General features: G+C 46.6%; 1 protein-coding gene across 2 annotated transcripts in view; it reads left to right on the top strand.

The window, feature by feature from the left end:
• The window catches only part of LOC135224501 (tetratricopeptide repeat protein 39C-like), a 245508-nt gene that overhangs the window by 116735 nt on the left and 102593 nt on the right, over positions 1–26180 (top strand). The window lies entirely within an intron of this gene.

Here is a 26180-nt window from a genome sequence, read left to right as displayed (position 1 = left end):
AACTCTGTCTCTCTTCCCAATGTAAGTAGCACTATTTATTCATTTCAAAAATAAATATGTTTTATTTATATCAGTTTATTCACTGGAAAGGTGGATGAGTTACCCATCAGTTCAACCAGTAAACTAATAGATAGTTAACTGCCATTATCAATTAGCCTCGATAAAGGAACCACATTGTGAGATTTCCTCCTGGCTAGTCTGAATCGAATAAATTCGAGTTTAGTAGGTTTAAGTTGAGGACACTGTCCACATGATGATTTCCTAGAGGAGATTTAGCCTAACTTTCTGTGTCGTTAGCTATTTCGGTTAGCCAACTAGATCCATATCGGGTAGTTTTCTAAAGTTCACTTGAACTTCTAGCACTCGTCATAGCCTCGTTGTCAATATATATATTTATATATATATATGAGGGCCTCAGAACCACAGTTGTAAACGCCACCCCCACCAATATTGAGTTAGGAGTACCAGTAGATTTGGCAACGTTTCCTCTGTCTATTTGTTGCTTTTCTATGCTATTCAGGAGTTTCAAAAAGGTCGAAATCCCTACTTGAGCAGTAGGAATTATCGATTTTGTCTACATGAATGAACGTTGTGTTGCGCGGAGGTTACAGCCTCATAAGAGCTCTGTTAGAACCACAAGGAAGCACGTGCGCAGCTCAAGAGTGAGCCAATAAGAGTGCGCGTCACTAAGCGGGTAGTCAGTCCTAAGCCAATCAGCATTTTTCCTCATAAGGCGCCCGTAAGTGTCGGCCAATCACCGCACCGTTTACAATCTCCGCTATTGTTTACATTCCCCACCTCCCCTTATTTTCAAGTTCTTTAGCGAATGTACAGTATTTTCATGGTGAGTACAGATTAAAATATTTGTTTTCCTTAGAGAAGTAGTAGTGAGTATAGTAGTATTATTTTTCTATAATTTTTTTGTGTGATTATTATTATGATATTGATGAGGATTATTTTAATGGCTAAACATTATGATGATGGAATGTTATCATGGTCAACATTATTATTACTAATATTACTGTATTATCATTATTATTTGCTATTATCATTAATAATATTATTATCAATACTCCTATTATTATAATTATTATTATTATTATTATCATCATCATCATCATCATCATCATCATCATCAGTATAACATCCATGATTGTTATACCACGAAAGTATTTTCATGGTGAGTACACATTTTATTATCATTATTATTATTATCAATATTATTAACCAATATTACTGTATTACCATTATTATTGATGTTATTTTTATACTATATTTTTTAATATTATTATTATTATTATTATTTTTTATTTTTTTTATTTTTTTTTTTTGCTCTATCACAGTCCTCCAATTCGACTGGGTGGTATTATAGTGTGGGGTTGGTTCCGGGTTGCATCCTACCTCCTTAGGAGTCCATCACTTTTCTTACTATGTGTGCCGTTTCTAGGATCACACTCTTCTGCATGAGTCCTGGAGCTACTTCAGCCTCTAGTTTTTCTAGATTCCTTTTCAGGGATCTTGGAATCGTGCCTAGTGCTCCTATGATTATGGGTACGATTTCCACTGGCATATCCCATATCCTTCTTATTTCTATTTTCAGATCTTGATACTTATCCATTTTTTCCCTCTCTTTCTCTTCAACTCTGTGTCCCATGGTATTGCGACATCAATGGGTGATACTTTCTTCTTGACTTTGTCAATCAACATCACGTCTGGTCTGTTTGCACGTATCACCCTATCCGTTCTGATACCATAGTCCCAGAGGATCTTTGCCTGATCGTTTTCTATCACTCCTTCAGGTTGGTGCTCGTACCACTTATTACTGCAAGGTAGCTGATGTTTCTTGCACAGGCTCCAGTGGAGGGCTTTTGCCACTGAATCATGCCATTTTTTGTACTGGTTCTGTGCAAGTGCCGGGCATTCGCTTGCTATGTGGTTTATGGTTTCATTTTTCGTATTGCACTTCCTACATATGGGAGAGATGTTGTTTCTGTCTATCGTTCTTTGAACATATCTGGTTCTAGGGCTGATCTTGTGCCGCTGTTATCATTCCTTCAGTTTCCTTCTTTAGCTCTCCCCTCTGTAGCCATTGCCAATTGTCATCGCTGGCTAGTTCTTTAGTTTGTCTCATGTATTGTCCGTGCATTGGTTTGTTGTGCCAGTCCTCTGTTCTGTCTGTCTTTCTCCTGTCTCTGTATATATCTGGGTCTTCGTCTACTTTTATCAGTCCTTCTTCCCATGCACTCTTTAGCCACTCGTCTTCACTGGTTTTCAGATATTGCCCCAGTGCTCAGTTCTCGATGTTGACGCAGTCCTCTATACTTAGTAGTCCTCTCCCTCCTTCCTTTCGTGTTATGTATAGTCTGTCCGTATTTGCTCTTGAGTGTAGTGCTTTGTGTATTGTCATATGTTTCCTGGTTTTCTGATCTATGCTGTGGAGTTCTGCCTTCGTCCATTCCACTATTCCTGCGCTGTATCTGATTACTGGCACTGCCCATGTGTTTATGGCTTTTATCATATTTCCGGCGTTGAGTTTTGACTTGAGTATCGCCTTGAGTCTCTGCATATATTCTTTCCTGATCGTGTCCTTCATCTCTTGGTGTTTTATATCTCCTCCTTCCATTATTCCCAGGTATTTGTATCCTGTCTCATCTATGTGTTTGATGTTGCTCCCATCTGGTAGCTTTATCCCTTCAGTTCTCGTTACTTTGCCTTTTTGTATGTTGACTAAGGTGCATTTTTCTATTCCAAACTCCATCCTAATGTCCCCAGATACAATCCTTACAGTCTGGATTAGGGTATCTATTTCCTTGATGCTCTATTATTATTATTATTATTATTACAACTATTGCTGTTATAACACGAATATAATAACACTTTATTATCCTTTTACGCATTTAATTATGGTTTAAGTGCTGGTTATGAATAAAATATACACAAATGTGAGGGGTTAGGCATACATTTTGAATGCTAGTGCACAAGCGCACCCCACAATTTTTTTTAATTTTCACCAAAAATTTATAAAGGGTAGGGCTTTCATATGAAACTTAGTTTAAATCAATATCTTTCTTAGAAGCAGAGTAATGAATGCTAGACTTTGAGGGCAATTTACTCATTTTTTAAAAAGTGGCGTTTACCACCTTGTGGTTCTGAGGCCCTCATATATATTCATGATTGTCATTGTTCGATATATATTATTGTATTATAAGTGGTCTGGTAATCAATCGCCTAGGCCTAGCCTCCTTGGGTTTAACCTAGTAGCAGGCTACACCTCTCAGTCGGGGGCCACATCAACCAGTTGTTGCACCAATCTCGACGAGCCATAGGCTCAGTCACACTACCACCCCTGCAGTGGTAGCCTAGCAACCAGTTGTTGCACCAATCTCGACGAGCCATAGGCTCAGTCACACTACCACCCCTGCAGTGGTAGCCTAGCAACCGTTGATAGGTGGCCACCCCCGGTTGGGTAGGTAACCAGGCCATCAAGTCTGACCATTCCCCCCCTCCCCACCTCCCACCCCTCCCCCCTCCCCCTGCCTACTACTTGATTCGGCACTGCCGAACCGTATAGCTTGCGGTACCAGTACTCTTAGTGAGGAAAGGTCGCTTGAGTTTTTATAAGTGGCAAAAAGGGGTTGAGAGGAGGGGGAGGAGTGGAGTACTACAATTCCTAGCCTATAGTCCTCCGGCTCCGCCGGTTGACGGACGTAACTTTGGGAGGTGCGTAGGTAGCTCCACCGCTTCGTGGTCTCGTTCTCCAGCCCCTCCCCCCATGCCGTGGAAAGTGAGTGAGAGCCTTGCGCCCACTCTCCTATCCCTAGTAGAGGTGTGCAGTGTCGGAGAGAGGAAAAAATTTGTTCTCTGATTCGCCGCCTTAGCTCACCCCGTGGGCAGTGGCAGGGGCAAGGCGCTTGGTGTCCGGTTATGGGAAGAACGCGCCTTCAGGTCACCCCTACATCCTGGATGCCAGCCTGGGAACCCTGCTGTTCAAGGGTTCCCCCTCGGCATCCGTGAAACCTCATCTGGCAGTCTCCATCATCAACGCCATCCGGGCGGAGACGGCCCCCCTGACGGAGGATCAAGAAGGATTGATGGCCGACGTAGCGGCTATCAACATTCACGTAGAGCCGATGGCCCTGGAGGAGGTAAGTGGTGAGGTAAGTGAGGCAGGTAGTCTCCTTAGCCCCACCCCTTCTTCTTCCTCTTCTTTTCTGGGCTTTTCCAAGCCCTCCCGTACTTGGGACAGTGCACGGTCAGTGCGTCCCAAAGAGAAAAATTTCAAATCGAAATCCCTGCCCAAGGGATCAAAGCCGACTCCGTCAGCGGCGACCGAGTCATCTCCGGCCCCAAGGCCGTCGACGTCATATGACAAGTCGCCTGCTGCCAAGGGTTCTCTCCCCTCAAAGGGATCCATACCGAAGTCCACCAAACCCCAGGCGACGGAGTCAGGCGTAGATCACGAATTGCTCGCTAACCTTCTCATGTCGGACCTGAAACTGCCGGCCAGTCAGTTTCTGAAATAGTGGCCGAGCAGATCAAACCGCTGCAAGCAATGATGACCGGTTTGCTCCACCCCGGATCTCCAGCGCTGGCGATGGCGGTGCCGGATGCCTCTAAGCTCCCCCCCTTCCATAAGAATAACCCATGGAGGCTTGCTATGGATGCCCCATATGTAGATGGCAAATTAACCATTGAAGGGTGTGGGACCCGGCCTCTGGAGGACTTTGAACTTTTTCCGGAAGGCCTCCAGTTCCCCTTCCCTGGGTTTGTTAGACTAGCCGAACACGCGCTAGTAAGGGTAGACAAGGTCCCTAAAGAAACAGTCATCTTCCCGAGGGAACAAGCCCAAACTGTCTGGGCACACACCATGGCCAAGTGGGACTGCGTCAACACTAGATTGACGCCTTATAAAGGCACATACACAATGTTTTTGACCCCAGAGCAAGTTCCGTCGCCCTGCACCGACAAGGTGGCAGAGCTAACCTTGCAAGCCTTAGCGGAGGAAAAACCCATCCCTGCTTTGAAGGAAACAGAGGCCACCTCCCTTCTCCTGCCGGCGGGTAGGGAATTCTGGAATGAAGCCCCGTCCACGTTTACGGCTGGTAAACTGGACGCAGACTGTGCCTCTACCTTATTCTCCGACAGGCTTCCCAAGCTTCCGGAGAACCTAACAAAGGCCGAATTTGAGACAAGGTCTAGACTGGCGAGGTCTATCAACTCTGTCACTTCAATGGAGTTGGTAGCCTCCACATATAAAGACGAACAAGTATTCCAGGTTCTGACAAAAAACGTATTACAAACGTTTCAGTCAGACCTGTATGAATTTGGGTTAGCAAGACGAAATTGTAGAAAATACGTCTTAGCAGAAGCCTCCATAAGACATGAGCCAAACAGGTTGATAAAATCATCAATCTGGGGAGTGAGCTTGTTCCCTCAGTCAGAGGTAGATAATGTCTTGCGGGAGGCAGCCAGAGCTAACCAGAGCCTCCGGGTTAGGTGGGGACTTCCTCCCAAATGGAAGTTCGAAGCACCCGGACAGCAAGCTAGATCAAGAAAGAGGGCGAGGTGGTACAATACCTATAATCCCTCTCGACCCAAGACAGTTGTTCAGGCACTCCCAATATCACACGTTGGGAAGCCCTCAACTTCAAAGGCTCAGCCACAGCAGCAATATGTTTTACTGTAGACTCTGCCTACACAACAACCCTTGACCTCGACAGCCATCATGACCTCCCCCGCCTTTAACCCCGCCTATGAAGCTAGGGAATCCTTTTGTAGCTATCACAGGCATGCGGGTAGCAGCAGAGCCAGAGGTAGCTCCCGACTACGAAGCGGCTCAAGGGGTAGAGGTTTTCGAGGAGGCAGAGGGTTCAAACCTGCAGCCAACCAGTGAGAGCCCGCAGGTAGGAGGGAGGTTATTTCTCTACCAAGATCATTGGACTTTCAGTCCATGGGCCCACAGTATAATCTCCAAAGGCCTGGGATGGAAATGGAAGAAAGGGCCCCCACCAGCCATAAACTTCTTTTAGATCCCAACAATGGACCTGATAGACCACACCAAAGACCTCCTACAAAAGAAGGCCATAAAGAGGATTAGGAGTCTAAAATTTCAAGGGCGTCTGTTTACTGTTCCAAAGAAGGAATCAAACAAAAGAAGAGTGATTCTGGACTTGTCAAAACTCAATTCATACATTCTTTGCGACAAGTTCCGTATGCTAACAATCTCGCAGGTGCGGACCTTACTTCCCCGTGGGGCCGTCACCACCTCTATAGATCTTACAGACGCTACTATCATGTCCCGATAGCAAGGAACTTCTCTCCATACCTAGGCTTCAAGCTAGGAAACAAAGTTTATTCATTCAGGGTGATGCCGTTCGGGCTCAACATTGCGCCCAGAATATTCACCAAGCTAGGAGAAACAGTAATCCAAGAACTAAGATCCAAGAGGATCATGTTAGTAGCCTACCTAGACGACTGGCTTATCTGGGCAGCCAGCGTCGAGGAATGCCACAGGTCGACAGCCAAGGTAATAAATTTCCTGGAGTTTCTGGGTTTCCTGATAAACAGAGAGAAATCACGGCTGGAACTGGCTTCCCACTTTCAATGGTTGGGAATCCAATGGGACCTAATAAAACACAAACTGTCCCTTCCACTCAGGAAGTCCAAGTAGACAGCGGCAGCTACAAATCAGTTCCTCAAGAACAAGAGGGCCTCTTGTCGTACTCAGGAGAGGATCCTCGGCTTGCTTCAGTTTGCATCGGTAACAGACATCCTACTAAAAGCCAGATTGAAGGATATCAATCGGGTCTGGAGAAAGAGAGCCAACATCAATCTCAGAGACAAAGTCTCAGTGATTCCACCCATCCTAATAAAGAGGCTTCGCCCATGGACGAAGCACAGGAACGTGTCCAAGACAGTACCACTGCAATTCCCTCCGCCGTCTTTGACAATTCATACAGACGCATCACTGAGTGGTTGGGGGGGATACTCGCAGTTCAAAAAGACTCAAGGAACATGGTTGGAGACGTTTCGCCAGTTTCACATCAATGTACTGGAAGCAATGGCAGTATTCCTAACCTTAAAATGTCTGGCTCCAGCCAGGAACAGCCATGTGAGGATAGTCTCGGACAGTCTGGTGGTGGTACACTGCATAAACAGAGGAGGTTCCAGGTCAAGCAATCTGAATCACGTGCTGATTGCAATATTTTCATTAGCAGCAGTAAATCACTGGCACCTGTCAGCAACCCATCTGGCAGGAGTCAAGAACGTGATAGCAGACGCACTGTCAAGGACTACTCCACTAGAATCAGAGTGGTCCCTGGACAAGAGCTCATTCCAATGGATTTACAACCAAATCCCGGACCTTCAGGTGGATCTATTTGCCACAGAATCCAATCACAAGCTGCCATGTTACGTAGCACCCAACTTGGACCCTCGGACCTATGCCACAGACACAATGACCATAAACTGGAACAACTGGCAGAAGATTTATCTATTTCCTCTGGTGAATCTTCTGATGAAGGTCTTGCACAAGCTACGGTCCTTCACAGGTCAAGTGGCATTGGTGGCACCCAATTGGCCAAAAAGCAACTGGTTTCCGCTTCTTCTAGAAATGAAGCTCCAACCCAAATGGATCCCTCGCCCGAGGTTAACACAGACAGTACAAACTCAGACTGTATCAGCTTCCTCAAGAATTCTGAATGCCCTAACTTTATGGACTTCATGAAGTTTGCGGCCCAAGAGGGTGCGAGTATCAATCCATGTAACATTATGTTTGTAGAATCAGATAAAAGAGATTCAACTCTCAGGCAATATGATTCAGCTGTCAGAAAGTTGGCCAACTTCCTGAAGGAATCACAGGCCCACAGAATGAGTACTAATCTGGCAATTTCATTCTTCAGAACCCTGTTCGTGAAAGGCCTAGCCGCCAGTACTATTACAACAATCAAGTCAGCCTTGAAGAAAATTTTTCAGATCGGCTTTCATATTGATATGTCAGACACATGCTTTTCCTCCATTCTGAAAGCATGTGCCCGCCTGAGACCTACAGACCACCCTCATATGGTCACTTGGTTTCTAAATGATGTTCTCAAACTGGCTTCAGAAACCAACAATGAAACATGCTCATATATAACCTTACTAAGGAAAACCTTATTCCTAGTGGCTATGGCCTCAGGCGCTAGAACATCTGAACTCTCGGCTCTCCCACGAAATCCAGACCACACACAATTCCTCCCGTCAGGGGAAGTGTTACTATCCCCAGATCGAAGTTTCTTGGCTAAGAATGAGGACCCACAAAATAGATGGGTTCCATGGAAAATCATCCCTTTGACACAGAACACATCATTGTGCACTTTCACTACACTTAGATCCTTCTTAGCCAGAACTTCTACAGTATCGTCAGGTCCTCTTTTCATTAGAGAAAAAGGCGGCACGATTTCCCTTAAAAGTATTAGACAACAAATACTCTACTTTATCAAACAAGCCAACCCGAATTCAGTCCCACATGTCCATGATATTTGAGTGGTGGCCACCTCTGTTAATTACTTTCAAAATATGAATTTTGAGGACCTGAAGAGATATACGGGTTGGAAATCTCCAGTAGTTTTTAAGCGCAACTATCTTAAGAATTTGGAAGCCCTTAAATTTCCAACTATTGCGGCAGGGAGCATAATCTCCCCCGAATTATGAATTGTATCATTCTTCTCTTTACTCCCCCCCCCCCCCCCCCCCCCCCCCCCCCCCCCCCCCCCCCCCCCCCAACCCCCCCCCCCCCCCCCCCCCCCCCCCGATACTCTCTCCTTCCTCCTTCCTACCTGCCTTGCTCGTACTCTCCACTATACCTCTCTCCTCTGGGTTGAGAGGGCCTGAGCGTCATCCTGCCACCAAAGATTGTTCATAGCATTAATTTTGTCCACAACTATTTTGTGGACAACGCTGTACATATCCTGTGAATGTATTATTGCCTGATATATCTTATGTAGTGCAATCATGTTTTTTCTAATTTTAAGTCTTAGCTTATGTCTTAGTCTAAGGAGTAAAAGTAAATTTAAATTTAAAAATGAATATAGTGTAAATATTAATTAAGTAAATTTAAGATAAATTGAACCTTCGGTTTCATTGACTCCTTCCTGACAATTATAAATAAGACTTATGAGGCTGGGACAGGCATTCTCTAGTAACTTTTCACCGGCGAACACAGGTCGAACCCAGAACAGGGATTTTGATGAAGGAAAAATCTATTTCTGGGGGAAGACCTGTGTCGCCCGGTGAACCCAGCCCTTTCTATTGGATTCCCCATCCCTATACCAATCCAAGCCAAAAGAACGGGTCTAATCCAGGATTGATGGGGGCGCTCCAGTCGTGGTGGAGCAGTGGTGGAGGCAGTGAGGGGGGAGGTGTTGCCGATGGAACGGCCCACCTCTGGAGGGGGATTTTGGAAAGGGAATCTCTAATTGGCAGAAGACCTTTCAATAGTGGCTTTCACTCGCCTTGTACATACTTTATACACGACATCCTTAGGGTGCTCGCGCGAGGGTAGTAACCTCAGCATACCATGCTAGCTTTTTTCTCTACTATATTTAGAACCTATTTTTACTAGAAAAGGCATAAGCAGGATCCTTTTTTTATTTTTTCCGGGGCAACACAGGTTTACTTGCCCCCTTATGAGGAAATAGAATTTTTCCTTTGTCACAAAATCCCTTTTCTGGGCTCAACTCGTGTCGCTGCGCGAAATATCCTTTAATCTATTATTTCTATGGGTAAACTGTACTAACACATAAAAACAACCAGACCGAATAAATAAAAATAAAGAAAAAGGTCAGTATAACTGACTCGCTCACCCTCCAAGAGGGGTGTCGGTATGAACACTAGGCGAGTGAGACCACTACCACGACCGCCAAATACCAATAGAATCTCCCACAACAAAAACCCTCCATGAGGAGAGCCTGACCCACAGAGTGAGCAGCTCGTACTACTACTACTCCATCCCATGCTGCCGACTGCTGCGCCTCTGGTGCCATCCTTTTCAGTTAGCGCACGGACGAGTCACGTGTTATTTTCTCTCTGTGTTTTTGTGCCTTTCGTTGGATTTATCTATAATAAGGAGCGTGCAGCTATCGCAGCAGCTAAGTTAAGTACTCAGTATTTTATGATTAGTTGGTTTTTTCCGACCCTGGGACAGTATTTGCCGTTTTTTAGGTATAAATACGTTCTCGGGGTCGGAAGCATGGCAGCATGGTTCTGCCGCGTGATGGGTTCGTTCTTGGTCTCCCATACCTAGAACATCCCTTATTTTATGTACGCTCTATTTTGATTATCCGCTTTTGTTTAGATTAAGGTCTACTCAGGTTGTCATGCATGCATGTATTTCACCTTAGTAGGCTTTTTCTATCCAGACCCTAGTAACCAGGTTCTTAGTATCGGCCTCTGACTAGCTTTGAGTGGTAGACCTTGCCTTCGGGTTAGTCGTACACTCCTGGTTTATTTTTTCTCCTGCTATATTACTTTCTCTCTTTCATTTTATTTTATTTATTATATGTATTTTGTCATCGTTTAGGTTAGTTAGGCGTCTGGCTTAGCCTAGGTCCTGGCTCATAGAGCCTATACTACCGCTGATCAGTTCGTTTGCTTCCCTATAGCATCTCTTTGATCAGTTGGTTTTTAGCCCTGTGGGCCTGTATGCTACCGCTTTTTCAGTTCAAGTTGCTTCCCGATAGCTTCTCTCTGATCAGTTGGTTGGCCTAGGTTTTGGTTATCGTATCTCAGTTTACCGCCTCGTGGTCACTTCGTGATCACGGGACAGCCACCAGACGCCCTGCCAGTCACCCTTCCCCCCCCTCCCGCTCTTCCATAGAGTCGGTGCGGGGGTGGGTCGGTCTGCCCATTGCTCGCTCCGCATACCCGAGCCTGCCTCCCTCTCTCCCCTCATGGCGGATGGGCTAGGGAGTCGGGACAGACCCAGACTGGTCTCGACCTCTCCGCTTCTCGGTCCGGCCCGGTGGTACGTTTGTGGGGGGCCCTGGCCTTCCCCCCCTCTGTTTTACTACCTTGTCGCTCACCGGGCTAGCTCGAGCATGTATGTCCTCTCGCCCTTTCCCTCCTTACTAGAGCTCCTCCCTGATCGGAGTCCTGGTATCCAGCGGAAGGGGCTAGTCCACCCAGCAGAGTGGACCGGAACATACAGTAAGGTCTACTACTAACCTTACCGTATTGACTGAGTTACTACACTCCGCTTCACACTGACCTAGTCCGGTTCGCTTGTGTAGGTTTTAAGTTATCTATAAGTTTATCTTAAGTACCTTAAACCATCCCCCCTCCCTTTCATATCTTACCGGATCTCTCCGGGATTATAGCCTATTCAGGCAATGCAGGGAGGGGTTATGCCCAAATTTTTCCGAGCTCCGGCAGTTAACGGAGTTCTTTTGTCCCTTTAGTCTGTAAGTGATGCCTTTTAAGATACTCATGTGTCTTCCCAACTTACAGGCCACCAACTGTGAGCATCCGGGATGTTCCGCTACACTTCAGGACCCCTGTGGACACGAAGTTTGCCGGTCCCATGCTCCATGGCGCGACTCCGCACGGGGACATCCAGGTCTGGTACCAGTGAGACGTGTACCATATGTTACGATCTGGTGAGCCAGCTTTTGGAAGGGGGTAAGTATTCCATCTCCCAGTAGCTGCCTCCGCTTCTTTTTTTAAGTGCTTAAGTTTTCATCATTTACTTTAACTTAAGGCATCTAGTTTGAGTTATACTCTAAGTTTTAGTTTTAAGTGATTCTTAAATCTAAAATACGCCCTCTCTTACAGGCTCCGGCAGTAAGGGATACCGCACTGGCTACCCCATGCGGGCCTGGGTCGGAAGGTTTGGCAAGAACGCCGCCAAGGGTCAGCCCTACATCCTCCGAGAAGCAGTTAGCACTAGTAATCTTGCCCCGGAGGCAAGGCGACAGGTTACGCCGACCCAGTAGAGGCGGAGCCCTGACTATCGCCTTCATCCAACAACAGCTGGCGGCCTCCTTAACTGAACAAGACCAGGATATCTCCACGGATGTCGCAACAACCCTGGATAGTTAATGTTGAACCGATGGTAGGTATAGACGACCTGTTTGGTCGTAGGTAAGTAAGGTGGGCACCCAAGGGTCGCCCTTGGGTGTGACTGTTTCTTCTACCCTGCTAACCAACCTCCATCCTTCCAAGGCTTTACGGGTGATGAATTATATACTCCTCCTGAGCTTCGGTTAGACCTAATAAGGTCAAGGACTAAAGTGATGACCTTGCACTAAGACGTCATCGTCGTCTAAGAAGACGTCCTCGTCTTCTTCCTCACGTAAGTCTCCGGCTCGCAATCCCACCCGGCCAGACAGGTCTAAAGCTTCTAGCTCCGGCTCTAAGTCTCCAAAAAGTAAATCCAAGGAGAGATCTCGCACTCCGGCCAGGCCAGATCCCCCCACCAGTTCCGCGACCATTGGTTCCAACTTCAGAGTTCCTCCCCGCCCCTCCACCTCCGCAGCAGCTCCGGCTTTGGACTCCAATGCTGGCCTGTTGCAACAGGTGGGGCGACCTAGTTGGGTCCCTAAAGAGTAGTATGGAACAACTGATCTCTCGCCTGTCGGATAGGAATCACTTCCCAAGATACTATTATTAGCCGGCTAAGGAGAAGCTCCTCTAGCCTCTCCCCTCACTTTTCCAACACAAGTGGAACTCAGCTTCCTCCGTATGACTCACTTCCTGCTTTCTCTATGAACAACCCATGGAGAGTACGTCATACGCCCCCTTCCAGGACGGTCTCATCTCCATACCGGAGTTTGGACTCGAAGAATAGAGGACTTTTGGCGAGTTCTAGCCCGGAAGGCCTACAGCCTCCTTTCATAGGCTACGCAAGGCTCACGCCTTCGGCTATGGTTCGGGACGATAGGGTGGGTACCAAAGGAAGACAGTCCTCTATTCACGAGACCAGGCTCAGAGAGAATGGCTCAGATGTTTAGAGGACATGGATTGTTTCTAACACCAAGATACAACCATTTAAAAGTCCCTTTACCATTTTCAACAATGGATGAGAGTACCCCGCTCCCCCGTTCCTAACCAAGATAGCAAGGTCGACCATCTCAGCGGCCCAGAAGGGGGAAACCATGCCTCAGTTGAAAGAAGCAGATCCCACATCTCCGTTACTCCCTTCAATTGGAGAATTGTGGGAAGACTTGCCGAATACATTCTCAGCTGGCAAACTCAAACCGGACCTGTGGCTATGGAGCAGTTTGGTGAAAAGCTACCCAGGCTCCCAGATAGTCCTTATTCAGGCTGAATTTGACGCAAAATCACGACTAGCCAAGATCAATCAACTCTATGGCTATGTTCTGAGGTAGCAACCATGGCCTATGGATCAGAACCAATTTTTTTAAGCTTATGACCAAAGCCCTGACTCAACGGTGCAGTCAGATATCGTTCGAGTTTGCCACTGCTAGAACGGATTGTATGGTAGCATGTCCTGCTAGAGGCAACCATTCGACATGAGCCGAATAGGTTACTCTCCTCTAACATCTGGGGCGCAGATCTCTTCCCAGAGGCTATGGTTAAGGAAGTCCAGGCAGAGGCTACGAGGTTGAACCAGAGCCTTAAGGACCGTTGGGGCCTTACGGCTAGGAGGAGGCAAGACCTGACACCTAAAGGTAAGGGACAGAGGGAAACCTAGGCGTTTCCCAACCTTACCAGAAGAAGCAACACGCTTCCTCAACAAGTTTCCAGCAGTGCCGTTAGTGCAGACAGCCCAACCTTCCACTTCTAAGGGTCAATCACAGCCACTTTATGTGATATCCCCTCAGCCTCAACCCTCTACCTCATACGCCATCTCTCCAGCTTACAATCAAGCCTTCGAGAGTCAAGCTTCTCAGAAGTATGACCGCTCGGGGGTAAGGGAGGCAGAGGTAAGCGGTCCTTTCGTGGGAGAGGATCGGGAGGCCCTTTATAGGGGAAAGCACTTCAGAGGAGGCCGAGGCGGTTACAGAACCAATGAAGAACTTCAGGTAGGAGGGAGGCCTGTTTCACTTTTCGCCACCGGTGGAACTTCAGACCAGTGGGCTCAGAGCATAGTGTCAAAAGGGCTGGTTGGAGCTGGTTTGACGAACCCACCTCCAGCCAGACCTTTTCCGTCAACTTCCTTTTCCAAAGAATTGACAGAGTACGCAAAGGACCTCCTTCAGAAAGGAGCTATAGCGAGAGTCAAGAGATTAAAATTTCAAGGTCGCTTGTTCCGGTGCCAAAGAAAGGCTTACAAAAAGAAGGGTAATCTTAGACTTGTCCCGCTTAAACTTAGCCATCCGCTGCGACAAGTTCAAGGTGCTCACGATCTCACAGGTGCGGACCTTACTTCCCCGTGGGGCCGTCACCCCACCTCTATCGATCTTACAGACGCCTACTAATCATATCCCTATTGCAAGACACTTCCGTCCGTATCTGGGATTCAAGATAGGAGACAAGACATTCTCCTTCCAGGTAGTTCCCATTCGGACTCAACGTGGCACCAGGGTGTTCACGAAGCTAGCGGAAGTGGTAGTGCAACAACTCAGATCGCAAGGGATTATGGTAGTGGCGTATCTCGACGATTGGTTGATCTGGGCCCCATCAGTCGAGGAATGCAACAAGGCTACCACTGAAAGTGATCCAGTTCCTAAGAATATCTAGGATTCAAGAGAAACAAGTCCAAGTCCAAGCCTCACTCCAGAGTCAAACTTTCAGTCGGCTAGGCATTCAATGGAATCTATCCTCCCCCACACTCTGTCTGATTCCATCTACCAAAGGAAAGAAATAGCGAAGTCAGTCCAAGCAATTTCTAAGTCACAAACTAACATCAAGGAGAGCTCAGGAAAGGATCCTCGGCTCTCTCCAGTTTGCATCAGTAACGAACGTCTTAATGAAAGCCAAACTGAAAGACCAACCAGGATCTGGCGCTCCGCGAGCAAATGTCAGGTCCAGGGACAAGCTATCCTCAGTGCCTCTGATTCTAAAGAATCGGCTTCGGCCGTGGGCAAAAGTCAAGAATCTATCAGTGTTCAGTACCCCTTCAGTTTCCCTCCACCAGGGATCACCATCCACACAGAACGCGTCCTTAAGCGGCTGGGGAGGGTATTCCCAGGTCAAAAGGTTCAAGGGATTTGGTCACTCCAGTTCCGTCAGTTCCATATAAACGTACTGGAGGCAATGGCAGTGTTCTTGACTCTAAAGTTACCCACCCCCACCTAAAGTACTCCCACATAAAGCTAGTCCTGGACAGCGCAGTGGTAGTACATTGTATAAACAGAGGAGGCTCCAAGTCACGTCATCTAAATCACGTCCATGGTAGCCATCTTCTCCCTGGCAGACAAGTTCAGTTGGCATCTTTCCTCCACTCACATAGCTGGAGTGAGAACGTCATAGCAGACGCCCTATCCCGATCAGTACCCCTACCCGAGTCGGTTAATGGTCACTAGACAACAGTTCGTTCCAATGGATCCTTCAAAGAGTCCCAGGGCTACAGGTGGATCTCTTCGCATCCCAAGCGAACCACAAACTACCGTGTTATGTAGCCCCCAACCTGGACCCTCTGGCTTACGCCACGGACGCCCTGGCTCTTGGACTGGAACAACTGGTAGAAGATTTACCGTCTTCTCCAGTGAATCTCCTTATGAAGTATTGAACAAACTCAGGACATTCAAGGGTCAAGTGGCTCTAGTAGCCCCAGACTGGCCGAAGAAGCAATTGGTATCCCCTAATTCTGAACTGGCCTTCGTCCTCTTCGGATCCCCAGTCCCAAGCTCTCCCAGTCAGTACAAAACGAAGACTGTGTTCGCTTCCTCAGGGATTCTCAAACCCTAACTTTGTGGATTTCATGAAGTTTGCGCAAAAAGAGATGCGAATATTGACCCTCAGGATATTCTCTTCTTGGAATCCGATAAAAGGGATTCAACTTTGAGGCAGTATGATGCTGCTGTCAAAAAGTTAGCAACCTTCCTGAGAGAGTCAGATATCAGAATCATGACAGTTAATTCAGCTATATCCTTCTTCAGATCCTTATTTGAAAAAGGTTTAGCAGCTAGCACGATTACGACAAACAAGGTCAGCCTTGAAAAAGATATTTGCAATGGATTTAACATAGGCTTGACGGATACCTACTTCTCGTCTATTCCTAAGGCATGTGCTAGACTTAGGCCTTCTGTGAGGCCTACGTCAGTTTCATGGTTCTTAACGATGTTCTAAAACTGGCTTCCGAAACCGATAATGACACAGCTCGTTTATGATGCTCCTAAGAAAAACCCTATTTTTATTAGCCTGGCCTTCAGGAGCAAGAATTTTCAGAACTGTTCGGCTTTATCCAGAGATCCGGATCTTATTCAATTCCTTCCCACAGGGGAAGTCCTACTTTCTCCGGAACGTAGCTTTTGGCAAAGAATGAAGATCCTTTGATGAGGTGGGAACCTTGGAAAGTACTTCCTCTTCCACAAGATGTATCCCTTTGTCCAGTTTCAACCTTACGATCCTTTCTATCCAGGACCTCCTCATCTCATCGGGGCCCCTCTTTAAGAGGGAAAAAGGTGGACTTTATCCATTAAAGGCATCAGGCAACAAATCCTGTATTTCTTTATTAAACAAGCCAATCCTGACTCCTTTCCCAAAAGCACATGATGTCAGTGCAGTAGCCACCTCAAGTTAATTATTTCTAACACATGAACTTCGATGAGTTGAAAAAGTATACCGGATGGGAATCGCCGACAGTGTTCAAACGTCATTACCTTAAGTCCTTGGAAGCCTGAAATTTTTCAGCAGTAGCAGCGGGAAACATAGTTTCCCTGAATCTAGTTAATTTGTAGTAGAAGATTCAGTCCTCCTTTCTACCTGCTTCACCCAACAGTTCGTCTATTCCTACCGTGTTCATTTACATTCACCTTGTGCCTTAGCTGCTTTTATGATGATGTAGTGGTGCCCCTTATTTTTTTTTTTGCTAGGGACACTCACAGAATGATTATGGTAGTTGATCTCATGATGTTACCCCCCTTATTTTTATGCTAGGGGATACATCTCATTTATAATGGTTACGGGTTTTGTATATTTAAGTCATATACATTCCTTATATATTATCATTGTTTGATTAATTTGTTCATTTGATTGTTTTAATTGCTATTATAATTTTTGATACATGCCTTTACACAGATACCATTTTGTTACATGTAAGCCAATTTACCTCTGTACATATGTAAAAGGGATTTTGACGAAGGAAAAATCTATTTCTGGGTGATTGGCTCGTGTCGCCCTATGAAAGTAATCCTTAACATCATTCTTTCTAGGTAAAATTAGCCTAAAATTACCAGAAGAAAACAAAATTAAGAAAATGTCAGTAAAACTGACTCGCCTCCACAATCGACTCTTAAAAAGAAGTGTCGGTATGATATAGGGGGCGAGTGTGGAACACTACCACAGACAAACCCACCAATTAGAACTTCCCTATCAGAATCCCCCCAAGAGAGAGCCGATACCAACGGCGATGCAGCCTCTAAAACTACTACTACTAGAGGACGCCACGGACAGCAGCGCCCCCTAGGCGGTCATCCTTAATAAAACATAAAAATACATCTTGTCCTGCAAGGGGGGAAAACAAACCATAAAAAAGGGATGGGTTTCATAGGGCGACACGAGCCAATCACCCAGAAATAGATTTTTCCTTCGTCAAAATCCTTTTCTGGGCTCAGCTCGTGTCGGCCTATGAGAGTACCAGAGAAACAGACAAGATGGAAAAGGAAATATGAAAAACAGATTAAATGGATGGATATAATATAAGTAAATCAATACAGCATACAAATTAAGCACTTAAACTAACTTATTACAATAATCAATACAGAAATGTTAGTAAACTTAAAGTACTTAAATGGTTAGAGAATAAAAATTATAAATATGCATGTAAAATAAGGAAATTTTTTGGATTTACTTAATTAGAATATATAATTACAATTCCTATACATACATGTGTCCTACCCGAGCATAAAATAAATTAAGGGTAGGTAACACTGAAGTCCATCATTAATACAATTAACACAATTAATTCAAGTATATAAACAAACCCATTGTGACTGAAGCTCATCACAAACCCAATTGGGGAGAATTTATACAAACATATTGTGGCCTACCCTAGCATAAAAATAAGGGTGGAACACTGAAGTAACATATCAGTACAAGGGTGGTTGATCCCTAGTCAAAAAAATAAGGGACCAAACCACTATAAGACACAACGCTAAGGCTATGATGTTGAGTAGCCTGACGATAGGTTTGAGGCGTGTTGGTTTGAAGTAGGTAGAAAGGAGACCTGATCTAAGTACAACTACTAAGCAGTATCAGGGGAAACTATGTTTTCCCGCTGCTACTGCTGAAAAAACTTTAAAGATTCCAAGACTTTAAATAATGCCGTTTAAAGACTGTCCGGGGATTTCCATCCAGTATACTTTCTAAGATCCTCAAAGTTCATATGTTGGAAATAATTAATTGAGGGTGGCTACTCCCCTGATATCATGTGCTTTTTGGGAATGACTCAGGGTTGGCTTGTTGAATGAAGTAAAGGATTTGCTGTCTAATGCCTTTAACTGATAAAGTACCACCTTTTTCTCTCATGAAGAGAGCACCCGAGGATCTAGAAGAAGTACGAGATAGAAAGGCTCTAAGAGTTGATACTGGGCAGAGAGGAAGGATCCTGTGGAAGTGGATAACCTTCCAAGGAGCCCACCTTGCAAGAGGATCTTCCATTTTTGGCTAAAAAGCTACGATCCGGAGCAAGTAGAACTTCTCCTGATGGAGGAATTCCACATGACCCCGATCCCTGGATAGAGCCGACAGTTCTGAAATTCTAGCTCCTGAGGCTAGGCTTAATAAGAATAATGTCTTCCTCAGGAGCATTATGAATGTACAAGATGGAGTTGTCAGTATCTGAAGCTAGTTTGAGGACATCATTTAAGAACCACCTGAAACTGTAGTAGGCCTCTGAGAAGGTCTAAGTCTAGCACAGGCTTTAGGGATAGATGTTGAAAATAAGATTCAGTCAAATCTATCTGAAAAACCTACTTGAAAGATTTTCTTCAAAGCCGACGTATGAGTGGTAATCGTGCTAGCTGCTAAACCTTTTTCAAATAAGGATCTGAAAAAAGGATATAGCCCAAATTAACTGTCATGGTTGTAGTGTTTTCGATTCTCTCAAGAAAGATGCTAATTTTTTAACAGCTGAGTCATATTGTCTAATGGTTGACCTCTCTTATCTGATTCTAGGAAGAGAATATTCTGTGGATCAATGTCAGCATCTTATTAGCCGCAACTTCATGAGTCCATAAAGTTAGGGTCTGGAGAGTTCCTGAGGAAGCGAACACAGTCCCTCATTTGTACTGATTGTGATAAGTTTGGGATTGGGGATCCGTTGAGGTCGGAGACCCAATTCCAAAAGAAGAGGATACCAGTTGCTCTTGGGCAGTCCGGTGCAATCAGAGCTACTATCCCTTTGAAAGACCTTAGTTTGTCTAGGACTTTCAAGAGAAGATTCACTGGAGGAAAAACATAAATTCTCCTCCACTGATTCCAATCCAACCGACAGGGCGGTCCGTGGCATAAGCCAGAGGGTCCAGGTTGGGGGCCACATAGCAAGGGAGCTTGTGGTTCGCTTGTGAGGCGAAGAGAATCCACTTGGAGACCTGGGACTCTCCGGCTTACCCACTGGAATGACCCCGACGTCCAGAGCCACTCTGATTCCAGAGGAACTGACCGGAGGGAACAGGGCGTCTGCTATCACATTTCTTACTCCTGCCAGGTGAGTGGCAGACAGATGCCATTTGTGTTTGCTTGCTAATGCAAAGATGGCTATCATGACATGGTTCACATGCTTGGATTTGGACCCTCCTCTGTTGATGCAATGAACTCCACCACTGCACTGTCAAAACTAGCCTTAGATGAGACTTCTTCGGGGAAGCAGTCTCTTCAGAGTAAGAAATACTGCCATTGCTTCCAACACGTTTATGTGAGCTGGCGAAATTGAACTGACCAAGTCCCCTGAACCTGTTTGAACTGAGAGTATCCCCCCCACCCGGACAGGGATGCATCCGTGTGAATGGTTAACACTGGAGGGGATATTGAAGGGTACTTTCTTGGCTAAGTTCTTTACTTTGACCAAGGCCGTAGTTTTGTTGCGGAGGATCTGCGGAATTACTGACAACTTGTCTCGATGGGGATTTGAGTTTGCTTTTGACCGCCAATTCGATTTATATCTTTCAGCCTTGCTTTCAGAAGGATATCTGTTACCGAAGCAAACTGAAGAGACCCTAGGATTCTCTCCTGGTTTCTTCTTGACGTTTGTTTGCATTTGAGAAATTGCCTGACACGATTTTGCTATTTCCTTCCGTTTGACCACTGGGAATTGATAGATTGTGGGAGGACAAATCCCATTGGATTTCCTAGCCACTGAAAACGAGATTCCGGAATAATAAGTCTGATTTCGTTTTGTTTATCTGGAACCCCAGATGTTCCAGAAAGTGAACTAACCTTTTTGGTAGCTTTGAGACATTCCTCGACTGTTTGGTGCCCAGATCAACCAATCGTCGAGGTATGCCGCTACCATGATTCCCTGAGCTCTCAATTGTTGTACACCACTTCTGCTATTTTTTTGTGAATACCTGGGGGCTACATTCAGACCGAAGGGCATCACTTTGAATGAGAATGTTTGATTTCCCTAGCCTGGAATCCTAGGAATGGGCGGAAGTGCCTGGCTATATAGGGATATGATAGTATGCGTCTGTAAGATCGATGGAGCATGTGACGGCTCCACGCGGAAAAAAAAGGAAGTAAGGTCCTTACTTGCGAGAGGGTAAGCTCTTGAACTTGTCGCAGCGAATGAAAGAGTTTAGCTTTGACAAGTCTAAGAGTTACCCTTCTTTTTGTTGAGCCTTTCTTTGGCACGCTGAATAAGCGACCCTTGAAAATTTAGATGTTTGACTCTCGCAATAGCTCCTTTCTGAAGGAGTTCTTCCGCGTAATCTATCAATTCCTTTGACGGTATCTGATGAAATGATTTGATTGGAGGAGGATCTTGGATCCACCGCTCCAGCCTAATCCTTTGGACACTATGCTCCTGTGCCCAACTGCTGAATCCCCCACCTGTGGCTGGAAGAGGAACAGCCTCCTCCTAACCTGGGGAGCCTCATTTGCTGATGGGCGGGTTGGCCACCACGCCCTCCTCTGAACTGCTTACTCTTGTTGGCCCCTTCCTGCGCCACGGTGAGAAAGTAACCTCTCGCCCTACCCTCGGTTTGAGAGTAGCCTTGAGCCTCATAGCAGGTTAAAGGCAGGCGAGATAGCGTAGGACGTCGAAGGTTGCGATTGCTGGGCACCAGGAGGAAAGGGCTGGGTTTTGCTTAGATGTAGCAGGTTGTGGCCTGTTGGGTAAACTGGGACTGCCTGCACAAACTGCTGCTGATGCTGGAGTTTTTTATATGGCTGGACCTCTTACCAGCCTTCTTTGGTTTCTTGCCAGCAGTGGGAACGGATTCCTGTTTCCTCTTAGAGGAAATACCCCACCTAGCTCTAATGGCTCTGGTTGAGTCTAGCAGCTTCGTGGTGGACTTCGTTCACTGCGGACTCTGGGAAGAGATCCGCTCCCCACATGCTCGCAGCCAAGAGTCTATTAGGCTCGTGCCTGATAGTGCACTCTTGAAGAACATGCTTCCGACAGTTCCTCCTGGCTTGGAAGAAGTCAAAAGCGTCTAACAGAACCGTCTGAAACTGCGATTTCGCCAGATCTTGAACAGCGGTTTCGTTAGCGTATGAGAGCAGCCATTTCCGTAACGATAAGAGAGTTAAGGGACCTGCCAAACCTAGTTCGCGCATCGAACTCTGCCTGGATTAGGGAATCCGGCAGCCTAGGTAACTTCTCACCGAACTGGTCCATAGCGCAGTCCGGCTTGAGTTTACCCAGCGTGAAAGTAGCTGGCAGGTTTTCCCATAACTCTCCGAAGGCGGGGAAGAGTGGAGAAGTAGACTCCGACTCTCTCAACTGTGGAACGGGCTCATCCTTGAGGACTGCCTGAAGTAGCCTTCTCCACCAATTTCGTGGCGAACGGAAGAGAGACCTCCTCTTCCGTCGCGAAAATAGTGAAGGGGCTCTTATAGGCCTGGAGTCTAGTGTTAGTACACTCCCAGTCCTCAGGCAGTGAACCCATTCCCGTTGGGCGTGATCTCTACTGTAGAGGACTGACTCCTTCGAGATCTTGTCCTCTCTCGTAAGAGCCGTTGGCGTCAGCCTAGCATACCCGATGAAAGGCTGTGACAGACCCGGAGGATAGAACTCGAAGTCCTCAATCCTTCGAGTGCCAAACTCCGGGATCGAAATCATCCCGTCCTTAAAGGAGCGTAGGCCGCTACTCTCCATGGGATTCTCCTAGAGAAAGCTGGCAAGGAGTCGTAGGCGGAAGTTGGAGAATCCCCGTGCTAGAAGCAGGGGAGACTGGGGGAGGAGCCTGAGATAGCCCAGCTACCCGATCCATCATTCTCTCTCATTCTATTTAGAGAGTTCCTGGACCGTCTGTCCATTTGAGACAGACTGCTCGACAATTGCGCGAACACTGCTCAAAACGTGTTCCCCAAGCTGAAATTTGGGAACCTACCATCACTCCTACCTGCTCCATCATTCCTGTGAGACAGGAGAGGGAACGCAGGAGCTGGTGCTTGCCACCCCTGCCGGCATAGCCGGAGAGGGGGCAGCGGAGGCGGGAGAAGGCAGCGACTCGGAGGTAGCGCGAGCCTTCTCCTTCGAAGCCTTGCTTCTGGAGCTCTTCGACTGGAAGAGCTCGGCTTAGCCTTCACGCGTCGGCGTATGAAGTCGATGACTTCCTGGCCGAGAAGACGAAGACGACTTCCTAGAAGTCGTCTTAGACAAGGTCTTCGGTTCTCTCTTTCTCCCTTCTCCTTAGGAGGTACAGAGAGAGGGAGTGCGGCTAGGGATCTCGGATCCCGGAAAGCCTTGGAAAGCAGGCGGAAGAAGAAGGGACAGGAGAAGATCCAGGAGCGCCCAAGGAAAGACCTTGGGCGCCCGACAAACCTACCTCAGCCAACAAATCCTCATTTACTACCGCCATCGGCTCGAGATTCAGGTCCAGGGCGGCGACGTCCGGAACTGACTCCTGGGAGGCTACGACCCCAAACGAATGCTGGAGTTCTTGTTGGATGGCGGCTATCACGGGGGCGGCGGACAAGGGGTCGACGTAGCCCGTCGACTTGCCCGCAGGGAAGATCTGGATGGCCAGCTTCCTATCTAATATGTAGGGCTGGCCCTTGCTGCGTTTTTCCCAAAAGCCGCCCACCCACGCTTTCAGGGTGGCGAGGGCGACTTCCCTCACGACCGCTAGCCTGAAAGAAAGGCTGGATTAGCTACCATTGTGGCCAGGGTTAACAAACTTACGAACTAAAGAATTGTTAGTAAATTCATAAGTAACCTCATAATGGACTTACCCCATCCCCCAGCTGAGCGACCAGGTCGTAGCATATAGCGCAGGCCTCGGGGTGCCAGACGATCGCTCGTTGTACGAAGTGGCACACGGGCGTGAGACCTGCACTCGTCATGTCCCACAGGGGTCATACAGCGTCGCATTACAGGCGAGGACCTGGCAGTTGTAGCCTGTAAGTGAAAACGTACATGAGTACAGAGTAAACACTTACAGCCTACATATGCTCCGCTGGTGCCGGAGCGATAAAGTTAGATAAAACCAGAGCCCCGCCAAAATACGTGTGGTAACCAGGTTGGAAGATAGGCTATGGCTCCGCCAATGGCGGAGGCACAAGAATCAACCAACTAGGAGTGGTGGTAATGGAAACCACGACGGATAATGGCGGGGATGGTTGATAAAATGAATATAATAATACACAATTCATTGTAAAATATCTTTATAATAGGTATATATCCTTAAAGTAGCCAAATAACAACATTAAAACAACTTCTCTCCACCCGTCTACATAGAAGTAGTGCGTAGGTAAGGGTAGCTCCCTTCCGTAGCGGGGGAGAGATAAGGTAGGATAGTAGGCAAGCAATCGACCATCCATAGCACCCACCCTGCCCGCTAGCGGAGCCAATATCCTATAACCAAAGGGGCCCCGGCTGCGACGGAAGGCTCCTTTCGTATCGTAAGGGAGGTGGCTGAGTAATGGGGAGGGGGGGATGGAGGTCCCGGCGAAACACGGCGGGAGCGAGGAAAGGGGGGAGGGATGGCCTACTCCTCCCCACCTCACCAACTACCCGTATGGAGACCCGGTACCTCATAGTGGTCGCCCTATACCCCTGCTGGCGGCAACCCCCGGTCACCTCCGAGAGTGTGAGAGAAGGCGATGAGGTTGTATGACAACCAGGGGTCCCCCAGCTCCTTCCTACATCAGAGAGGGAGGGAAGGGGGCAGGGTAAGGTGCTATAGTACACTGACCGCAAGTGGCCTAGGCCGCGAGCAACACAACCGTGGTAGGGCCACGTGAACCAAGCTGTACCAACATGCGGAACAAGCACCTAGGCTAGCCTACACCCTAAATAAATCATACATCGAAAAAAGGGGGAAGAGACACTTTTAGTAAAAGAGAAAGAAGCCCAGGAGGAGGCAGACTGTTCCGAGAAACAGAAGCCTACTCGGAGCCAGCGATAGCCGATGTAGAGCAAGAGCCGGGATGCTGGGCCGAAAATAATAATAATAATAGCCCTAAATACCAAGCTAAGAGAATGGTAGGAGGGCTGAACTAGCTAAAACACGATGTAAACAATGAATGTGAAAAAGTAAGCCCATAAGCATAAGAAGTCCCAGTATGGAGGACCGGGAATTCTTACGAGGCGGCATGGCCGCCACGAGACAACCGAGGAACCGTATTTGACCTATAAAAAGGGAATATACTGGTACCCGGAAGATAAAATTACAGTAAATGTTACTTATGAGTTACTTAACTTAGCCGTGGCGATAGCAGAGCGTTCCATGATTCCGAAGCGGATAATCCCAAGAAAAACACGAGCACAAGAAAATGGCGACTTGTCGCTGGTGCTAAAAATTAAGGATGACCGCTAGGGGCGCTGCTCCGTCCGCGTCCTCTAGTAGTAGTAGTAGAGGCTGCATCGCCCGTTGGTATCGGCTCTCTCTTGGGGGGATTCTGATAGGGAAGTTCTAATTGGTGTTTGTCTCGTGGTAGTGTTCCACACTCGCCCCTATATCATACCGACACTTCTTTTTAAGAGTGAGCGAGTCAGTTTTTACTGACATTTTCTTAATTTTGTTTTTCTCTGGTAATTTTAGGCTAATTTTACCTAGAAAGAATGATGTTAAGGATTACTTTCATAGGCCGACACGAGCTGAGCCCAGAAATTACCTTATGTTAAGAACATGTTTAGAATTAAGGGTAATTTAAGCATATTTTTATTTTGTATCACTGTGTATTTGTATCTTTTTAGCAATTATATTCTTTTTATATTTACTTTATTTTTATTTGAGACCTATTCTGATTTGTTTTTATTACTTTTGTTTACAATCTTGTGCTATTTCTCTGGTACGATTTCGCGCAGCGACACGAGCTGAGCCCAGAAAAGGGATTTTGACGTAAGGAAAAATCTATTTTCTGGGCGATTTGGCTCGTGTCGCCAGCGAAATCCCACCCTACCCATCCCTTCGCCCAAGATTGTCTGCTAACTTTCAGGATGGCCACCAGAGGCGCAGCAGTCGGCAGCATGGGATGGAGTAGTAGTAGTACGAGCTGCTCACTCTGTGGGTCGGCTCTCCTCATGGAGGTTTTTGTTGTGGGAGATTTCTATTGGTATTTGGCTCGTGGTAGTGTCTCACGCCTAGTGTTCATACCGACACCCTCTTGGAGGGTGAGTCGAGTCAGTTATACTGACCTTTTTCTTTATTTTATTTATTCTCTGGTATGTGTTAGTACATTTACCCTAGAAATAATAGATTAAAGGATATTTCGCTGGCGACACGAGCCAATCGCCCAGAAATAGATTTTTCCTTTTGTCAAAATCCCTTTTATGTCCTAGTAGCCACCAGCAAAAGATTCCTCTGAAGGTAATGTTGGAATCTGGCTGAAATACTGGTGATTCAAATTAAAAAAAAAAAAAAAAAGTTGTTTTTTCCTCCCTTCCACATAAGATACAGTATTAACATTTC

Source organism: Macrobrachium nipponense, chromosome 12 (assembly GCF_015104395.2).
Source record: "Macrobrachium nipponense isolate FS-2020 chromosome 12, ASM1510439v2, whole genome shotgun sequence".
In the NCBI taxonomy this organism is placed as follows: Eukaryota; Metazoa; Arthropoda; class Malacostraca; order Decapoda; family Palaemonidae; genus Macrobrachium; species Macrobrachium nipponense.
This window is presented reverse-complemented; position numbering and strand designations above follow the sequence as displayed.